Source organism: Protopterus annectens, chromosome 6.part0 (assembly GCF_019279795.1).
Source record: "Protopterus annectens isolate FY-2018-M chromosome 6.part0, PAN1.0, whole genome shotgun sequence".
NCBI classification, from domain to species: Eukaryota; Metazoa; Chordata; order Ceratodontiformes; family Protopteridae; genus Protopterus; species Protopterus annectens.
In genome coordinates this window covers 322,779,478-322,788,923 of record NC_056737.1, presented here as the reverse complement: position 1 = coordinate 322,788,923, position 9,446 = coordinate 322,779,478, and the positions used below count along the sequence as shown (strand labels likewise).

Here is a 9,446-nt window from a genome sequence, read left to right as displayed (position 1 = left end):
TACCCCTGTTTTGCCTTGCCTGCCCACCCCTAAAATGTTTGAGATTTTGGTAAATCTCTTAGATTATTGTCAGCGAAGCCAGACATTAGCGATTCATACTTCTTACTGCTCAAAAACCCATGTTGCTACAAAATCTGCGACTGTATTAATTATTTGAGTGAAAAGTGTGATATTTAAAATAAGTTCCTGATTTTGATTTTTTTCTCCAGATTTTGTCATCAAAAAAGTTGCGATATATGAGAAGGACTGATAGCACAACTTTCCTCCAAGGATTTCAAAATATCGCGAATAGCGTCAATCTACGCGAGATGTCCATACCAGGTGGTTCTAAAGAACTATATTACCCGTGCTTCAACAGTACACAACAACGGATGTTTCTAGTTTCATTGCAACACTGTTCGCCTTTAGATATTCAATATCCGGTTGTAGTATAGTTGGCGTTTTGCGGAAGATGGGATTATCGGTTGAGGATGATTGAAATGCAGTTTTTGTGGAGTTGTGCAGTGATGGACTGCTCTGCGCATTTACTTATGTCGCCCAATAGCGTGCATAGCAACATGGAAATAAGGTAGGGCGGTCTTTAAACGGCAAAGTCTGCAAAGCTGTCTGGCTTTTGATTTGCCAAGCATGATGTTGGAATGTTGCAGCAACGACCTTATAAACTGCTGGAATTGTACATTTGATGTGACTGCTATTATTCCAAATTAAATGCGATGTTATAAAATAATTACAGAATGACGCCATGTTTTGCCTTACTGCCCCCACCCCCTTCAGTTTCATCGCTTGGACCTTACTGTTCCATTGCTATCAGAATTTATGATTTGCATTGTACTAGGTCAAAGCTCGTAGTGAGTCTTTCTGTTGAAATGCTTCCTGCATTATTGTGTGCCCATGTTATAGATATTATGCGCTTGCTTTCACGGAACCTACAGTACTTGTGGAATGGCTAGAACTCCCGCTTTACTTGAGGATATATTTTTAAACTACTTTCGTGCAGTACAAATGGAGAACTCATTTGTTTGCTTAAGGGTAGGACTTCACTGGACCTCAGAAACTACATTCCTATTAGTCTCATATGTATAATAATGGGAGAATTATCATGGAAATTATTAATACTGACACTGGTAACCTGCAGACATTGGATCCAACCCATTTCAGTTTTGTCAAGGGACGATCACTCATAGTCAGTCTGGTTGACTTCTTTGAAAAGGTCACCAAGGCAATGGATGAGTGTAAATGATGCTGCCTACCTTGAACTGGCCAAGCATTTGATAGAATACCCCATTTGAGGATTGAAAACAAACTTGCGGAATTGGGTATAATCACCCTGTGTTACATACTATCAGATGGCTCTCAGTATTTAGGAAATTAGGACAGGGGAATTAACCTCTACAAAGAGACTGGTCACTAGCGGAGTTCCTCGGGGCTCAGTTCTGCTTCCTCTGTTTTTTGGCCTCTACTTCCTAGAAGTCAAGGCCAACGTCAAGAGTCTCTTGCTGAACATGATTGCAGACTGGGAGCAGTCAGAGAATTCCTCCAAGACACAGATATCCTCCAGGCATAGCTCTCAACCAGTCAGGAACAAATCTCAACAGAATCGGGGACAAATCCAGAAAAAAATCAGGGATACTTAAAATACTAGTTCTGTTAACTTGAGGCATTAATAGAATTAGCGAATGTGAAGTAATACACGTTTCCTGAAGTAAAATAAGTATTCAGCTCTTAATTATTATTATTATTATTTATTAAGTATAATTCACTGCCTTTTGTCTAAAAGGCATCAGGATTAAGGGGGACAGATCTGAAATTTGAGTCAAAATCAGGGACAGTTGAGAGATATGAAACTGATGCCATAGACACTTTAAACTCGGTGCCAAGAAATGGGAAAGTAGTATCTTTGGGGAAGTCTGCTATCCAAGTAAAATACTTTACTGATAACACACCCCTAAAAGTAGAATCAGTAGTCTGGGATTTGCAAATGTACATGGGCAGTAACCTGGCTTTCAACCAACATATGTTTAAGGTAGTAAAGAAATCTTTGTATGTTGCTCAACTTGTATGCAAGGGCATGGCATCTAGGTCTAAGGAAGTCATCAATCCATGGTACTCAACCCACGTTAGATCCATCATTGAGCACAATGCCCCCTTCAGTATGTCGGTGACCAGACAACATGCAACAACTGCAATAAGAATGCACTGCTTTAACAATGTGTTCTATGCTGATTTGCCTCAAAGCCTTGATCCTGTACTCATCTCCTATCTATTGTTGAGAGGTGATATATGTCTGGCATGCAGGGCATATCAGGATCCTACTCTGATGGACCTCTTGCACATCCACAAAGCAAACAGCATTAGAACAACCCTACCCAGAAACTTGAGTCTTGCTTGTGACATAAATGACATGGAGGGAGAGGTGCATGTCTCAGAATACCCTTTCTGTGGAACAGACTTCCCATCCATGTGAATCCGAGTTCTTCCCTGACTCTATTTAAACATAACCTTGATCAGTGGATAGGAAATCAGAAATTCACTTCTGTCTTGTCACTGTCTTTCTAATGGATTGAGGCAACTTGTGTTGACCACTCGTGCTCTATTTTACCCATATCCCTAAGAATATCCTGTAGGGCACCACAGTTGTCCGATACATTTGGGATGCACGGCTAGGCCTGAAAAGGCCATTGGGGTCATTAACCTAATATATATACTTATGAACAGTAACAAAACAAGAATACTGTAGTCTGTGGCTGGATCAGTACTTCTCGTCCCTTTTCCACATACATGTTGATAAAGATCTTCTCGTAAATAATGCTCTCTGCTCACTATAGAAGCTAGATGTGTATTAGCAGTCGTTTTGCCAACTACCAGACTGGAATAACTCATCACTCAACTCTTAGCAGTAATAATCTCAATCTGCGTTTATTTCTGTTTTCCACAACAGCCCTTACTTTTGTCTCTAATCATTTTTCTCACTCATCTCCCCAACATTTACTCTTATAGGTTCATAGGTAGTTACTAGGCTATTGGCCCTAGGGCCTATATAAGCTTAGCCAAAAAGGTACCCTGGCTTTTGCCACCCAGGAAAATTATTTTCTTGTGCCCCTGTTGAGCAGAGCCCCAGAGGTGATCCCTGGGGTGAATTTCCTTTTTCCCATCCAATCATCAAGATTTTTCTTGGAAGAGTGCTAATGAGGAGCTTTGTTTGATATAGATAGGTAGTTTGTTCCAGAGTATGGGAAGTCTCTGGGACAGGAATCTATGCCTCTAGCATGTTCTTTTTATTGTGGTGACAAGGTGTAGGTCCCTGGTGGAGCATGTCCAACAGCTCTGTGTTTGACATAGCTTTGTATGTTAGGCAGAGATTGCGTCTGAGTAGGCGATATGCAACGTAGTAAAGCTGGAGTTTTTTTGAGACTGTCTGGGTAGGACATCTGTTTGAGGCCGGTAATCCTCTTTGTGAGGTATTTCTGCGACCTTTCCAGTTGTTGTCTTGTGAGGTACATACCAAAAGGGGCATTGTACTCTATAATGGATCTAATGAGTGATGAGTAGAGGGGAACAATGACCTCTTTTTTTTTTTTCCTGGATGAGAAACCTTTTGTGATGAGATTTGCCACGTAGAAGGATTTCCTGACTACTGTGGCAATGTGATTATCAAATTAGAGACTACTGGCCACCTGTGTCCCAAGGTCTCTTATCACACTTTTGGTGTTAAGTAGACTACCACCTATGTGGTAGCACATGGGTACAGAGTTTTTACCAAAGGGGATGACATTGCACTTTTTGGCACTGAGCTTGTGGCTGTGGCTTTGACACCAGGCATCTGTCTCTCTGAGGCCCTTTTGTAGGATGTCCACATCATTAGGAGTTTTGATTATGGCTCCTAGTTTGCAGTCATCTGCAAACTTTGTTAGTCAAAGACCTTCTGTGTTAGCCTGTACTTCAGAAAAGTAGATACCAAACAGGAGAGGACCCTGGACTGAACCCTGTGGTACTCCACTTGTCACTGGTCTGAAGTCTAATTTGGAGTCTGCTACTTTCACATTGTGGGTTCTGTCAGTGAGTCAGTTGGCAACCCATCTTGTGACATAGGGATTTATACCTAGTTTACCAAGGTTTATCTGTAATTCCAGAGTGGAGGATGGTGTCAAAAGCCTTGGCGAGATCTAGATAGGCTGTGTGAACCACCTTACTCTCGTCTGCAGCTTTGGTGACTGCTTCAAAGAAGTCTATCAGGTTTAGGAGACATGATCTTTCTTTTACAAACCCGAACTGGGTGGGGTCCAGAGTTTGGAGATTACCCATGTCTTTGTTTATGTTACATGATGATATGTTCCATGGCCTTGCAGACCAGGCTCGTAAGGCTAATGGGGTGGTAGTTCCCGGGATCCGTGTTGGCTCCTCCTTTGTGGAGTGGGATAACCGTCTCTGTGCGCCATTCAGTGGGCACAAAGCCTGAGGTGCGGCTATGATTGAACATGGTGCTTAGGTGGGGTGCCGGTTCATTCTGTAGTTTGTGTAGAACACAGCCTGGGATATTGTCAGGTCCCACGGATGCGGTGTTCTTGGCTTTGGATTGTGTGGTTTTTTACCTGTGTTAGTCGTGATTACAGGAACTTTGCATTCTTCCGGTATAGAGATGGGCCCTTCAGGTGGTGAGAGAGGGGTAAAGTTAGCACTGAACCTGTCTGCCAGGATGTTGTCACCACATGGTGAGAGTTGCGGGAGCTAGGTCCGACTTTAAACCAGTTACAAGTGGCGTCCCTCAGGGCTCAGTCCTAGGACACCTCCTGTTCGGCATATACTTCTCAGAGGTACAGGCAAGCACAGGAGGATTATGGCTTACCAGGTTCGCAGACAACTGCAAACTAGGGGCTATAATTGACTCACTGGCTGACACAGACATCCTCCAAAAGTGTCTCACTGAGACGGATACCTGGTGTCAAAATCATGGCCTCAAGCTAAATGCCAAAAAGTGCATAGTCATCCCCTTTGAAAAAAACAAAGTACCCACAAACTACCACATATGTGGTAGTCCCCTAAATACGGAAGATGTAATAAGGGCGCTGGGGACCCAAATAGATAGTAATCTCTCCTTTGATAATCACATTGCCAAAGTGGTTAGAAACTCCTATGTGGTCCACCTAATCACAAAAGGGTTCACATCCAGATCAAAAGAGGTCATTGTGTCCCTTTACTCATCACTCATCAGACCCATCATAGAGTACAACGCTCCATTTGGGATGTGCGTTACAAGACACCTGCAACAGTTGGAAAGACCTCAGAAGTACTTCACCAAGAGGATCACTGGCCTCAAACAGTTGCCCTATGCAGCTCGACTGAAGAAACTCCAGCTGTACTCTGTTGCATACCGCCTACTCAGAGGTGATCTCTGTCTGACATACAAGGCCATGTCCAACCCAAAATTGATGGACATGCTCTTCCTAAAGAAAACCATATCCCCTCGAGCCACATGCTCTAGGGATTTAAACCGTACCACAACAATAAATAGGACGTGCTGGAGGGATAGATTCCTGTCCCAAAGACTTCCCATGATTTGGAACAAGATTCCAGTCTACATTAGACAGAGCTCCTTGCTAACACTCTTCAAGAGAAACCTTGACGAGTGGATGGGAAACAGAAAGTTTACCCCGAGGATCACTTCAGTGGCTCTGCTGGACAGAGGCACAGGGAACTAATCTAAGGGGGCGACGAAAGCCAAAACATTCTGGCTAGGCTTATAAATGCCTTTGGGCAGATAGCCTAGTACCTACCTATGAACCTATAGTACATAATATATATGGGGATAAAAATGTAGTACTACCTCAGCCCTCCCATAGGCTCCTTGATCCCTTCTATTTTCCAGAACACAGTTCTAAATATTTTCCTCTGGTATGCCTGTGTCATAAATTTATGTTTGTAAATATTGAATATACTGTAAATATTGTATATGCTGTATTATACATAGCGCAGTAATTAGAAATGATTAGATACAGTGTGATTGATTTGCTCTCTTTCTTTCTCTATTGTTACTGTCTTCTGTTTTACAGTTTGTTGCTGTAATTACTGTTTTTTGCCCCCTCACACCCAGTTAAGCCTGTAAATGGTACACATGGATTAATGTTTATCCCAGTCAAGAATTGCATGCGTGAATAGACAAAATATCTCCCATTCCCATACTACTTTTATCACAGTTGAGAGAGAACAGAATATTCCGTTAATTTTCTTGTCCAGTGGCACAGATCACAACTGCTACACTGTATTAAGAGCTGATTGGTTTACAGGAACTCTTGGAGCTGCCTTCCTCCTGAAGTGTCATGTTATGTACTATAGTCCTGCTACTGTCCCCCTTAAACTAGAAAATATAAAGCTCAGCTTATTTGCTACAGAACATTACAGGAACTAAATTAGCCAGACCAGCATATTAAATGAAAAAGTGATTATCCAAAGTGGCCACAGCAGGGTATGATAGTTTTCCACAAGCTAGCAAGTGTGTTGCAAACTACTCAATGTTTAGAAACATGTTCAAAGAACACGTAAGTGAAGCATGCAGATACAGCACTATTCTAACCTTAGGAAGACCGCTTACATGTTAATGCTGATTTTTGTTAATGATTCAAAGTAAATTAACTTACTTTTTGATTAACTCTGTTTTCACTGTAAATGCAAATTAATCAGTGTAACGTTAAACACAAGCTGTATAGTGTTTGATTTATTTAAATACTTATGCCTAATTTTGTTTTCATTGTATGAAGAAGCTGTTACTTGTATTGCTTACTAGGGTTATTTGGGCTGACTTTTTCATATTAATTTCTTCTTCTTTGTCATGGTTTAAAAGGTCCATGGACCAGCTCAACCACTCATCTACCTGGTTAAGAATGTAAATAAGCAAATAATAGTATGCTTGTGGTAGGATGTTGGAAAAGGAGATGCCGAACAGGGGAAGAACCAAGACTGAACCCTGTTGGACACCACTAATGTCATTCTTATCCATGGAAGGAAGTACCAGCCGCCTTTACTATATGAGCTCTTCCTGATGGCCAGTAAAAAAGTTAAATAAATAAGTAATGCATGTTGAGTTGTATTAGCTTACTAATAGTGGCAGGATGGGGGTTTGTATCAGAGGTTCTTGCTAGGTGGTATGTATGGAATGCTTATAATTCATGACTTTGGCCATTTTTCTGAAGACAGTAACTGTGTAGGAGACAGGATTTGCCAATGATGGATTTGCCAATGATGGATGTCAGGTAGATTGATTAGGGTGTAGGACCAAGAGACTTACTTTATAACCTTGCATATTATACTTGTGAGGCTAATGGGTATATGTTTGCTTGGATAAGTGGTGGGGCTGCCCTTATCCAGTGGTATCATAGTGATAGTTTTCCAAGCAACAGGGCAGGGGCATATCATGTAAGGAGACTGGTGTAAAAAGATTAAGGATGTGTTTGAACAGGCTGTGTTTAGTGATTTAAGGAAGCTACCTGGTATGTCATAAGGACTCGTAGAGGTAGTATTGACTTTTTTTTTTCATTTGCTCATGGTGTTTATCTGGAGTTGGCATTATTTCTGAACCATTGCTTTATAAACGCTGGCTGTTTTTCTGACATCATTTATCAGGGTTTGCATTATTATGTAGAAACAAATGTGATCTAATAATGCCATATATTCTTAACGTTGCTAACATGCAACATTTGGGTATTGGCTTTGTTCTACTCAGGAGCAAAAATTGTCTCCATTTAACTTCGGTAGCATTTATTTTTATTTATTTGTTCTTTAGATTAGCATGGTAGGCCAACTGGACAAAGCCTATTTCTGATGCACAGTTGGTGTAAAAAGCTGTAACAAGCTGAGTGAACACTTTTACTGTTACTACTTAAAAGCTAATGTCTTTTCTCCAGATATTTACTAAGACTTTTCGGTGCTTTAATAGCATCTCTGTGGCACATCTGGGATTGGAACAGTGAAGTGACCTGCTGTGATGGCTGCATATGCATCACTGAATGGTGCTGCTTGCGTTAGTTATCCATTCCTGTCTGACCAAAGGTTTGATCTGTGTTCCTGACTGAGTTGCATAACTCTTTATTTACCATCAGGACCTGACCTTGGTCAGTGGCTTTATTCCATCTTCCCTCTTAAGAAAGAGCTGGAAAGTTTCTCTTTGGAAACAGTTCTGCTCATCTGTCTATCTGAGATCTTATCATAAATGTCTTGGGGTACAGGAGCTTGATGCCATAGTGTATGCAGCAGTGACCATCTTATCTGTAGTATTGTCTTCCACATTAGGTTGAGGATTTTATATTCTTTACCTTTTATCCTTAGTTGGGTAAGGAGTTTGTCCAGTTATTAAAACAACTGGTTTATATCTTTTAACTCCTGTTTGCCTCGTGTATCAGAAAAGGAACTTGCCTATCAAATGCCTGGCACCAGGAACAAACCTGCACTGATGCAATTCTGTTAAAATGGGGCAACTCTTGCTGCAAGGAGGGTCAGAAGTAATTTATAGTCAGCGGTCTGTATGAAGAGATTGTTTATCTTTGCTCAGACTGAGAATAATGATGATTTTATTTTCTTCAGTTTATTGGTGTTTCCACTTTATTCCATATAAATTTCACTAGGATTGTAAAGGATAGTAGAAACCCATCCCTTAATTTCAACTATGTCCAGTGGTGACATCTGTTTTATAAGTTTTCCCTATTGCCTCACCTACCATAAGTGCCTCATTAGCTGTTACCTTGTCTACTAATAAACGTCCTTACTTTAAATTAGTTTTGCAATCTCCAGTAAGTCCAAATAACTAATTGTAAATTACTCCCAACACCTTATCTTCATGTAACTTAATGTGATATTTTCTAAAAGCTTTCAGAATGCAGTGGATTTAATCATCTTACTATTGGAGTACTTAAGGTTAATGTTAACCACTGTTCTGTTTAGTTGTATTACATCTAAATCTTTTGGAGTCGCTAGATCACAATTAAACCCTTTCCACTCTGTTATAAAGCTCTGGCCTTGTGTAAAAGTAGTTCTTCTCAGAGTCTCCAGCTGTTCTCCAAATCATTCCTCAACTGTAATGGAAATGCCTAACTTATTCTGGCACAAATATCTCATTGACTTTATACTGAGTCTCATGCTTTGTGTTTCAGCATTTTCAAGCAGTGTTTAAGTATGTTGCATAGTTACTGTAAAGTCTTAAGAACACTAGTGCTCTAGTCACTAGAAAGATTTCCCTTTATAAGAGGGGCTAAAAATTCAGAGACTTGTACTTATCTAGCAAAAAGATTGCACTTAGCAAGAAGAGCTGTAGAATTAATACATAATTGTGTGCTTGTGTAGCCGTAAATAGATTTTTAGATTTATATTTGTTTTACAGCCGTTAATTTTATAGCTAGTTTCGTGCATAGCTGTTGTGATGCTTCTTCACAAAGATGGACCCTGCAGAGACCCAGAAACTC

At 40.6% G+C, this 9,446-nt stretch overlaps 1 protein-coding gene across 1 annotated transcript in view; it reads left to right on the top strand.

Moving 5' to 3' along the window:
- Positions 1–370: 370 nt before the first annotated feature.
- ZNF106 (zinc finger protein 106) overlaps positions 371–9,446 on the top strand; it is a 2,006,671-nt gene continuing 1,997,595 nt past the window's right edge. Inside the window, exon 1 of the mRNA XM_044074076.1 lies at positions 371–568. The gene's annotated coding sequence lies outside the window, so the exon portion shown is untranslated. The remainder of the gene's footprint in view (positions 569–9,446) is intronic.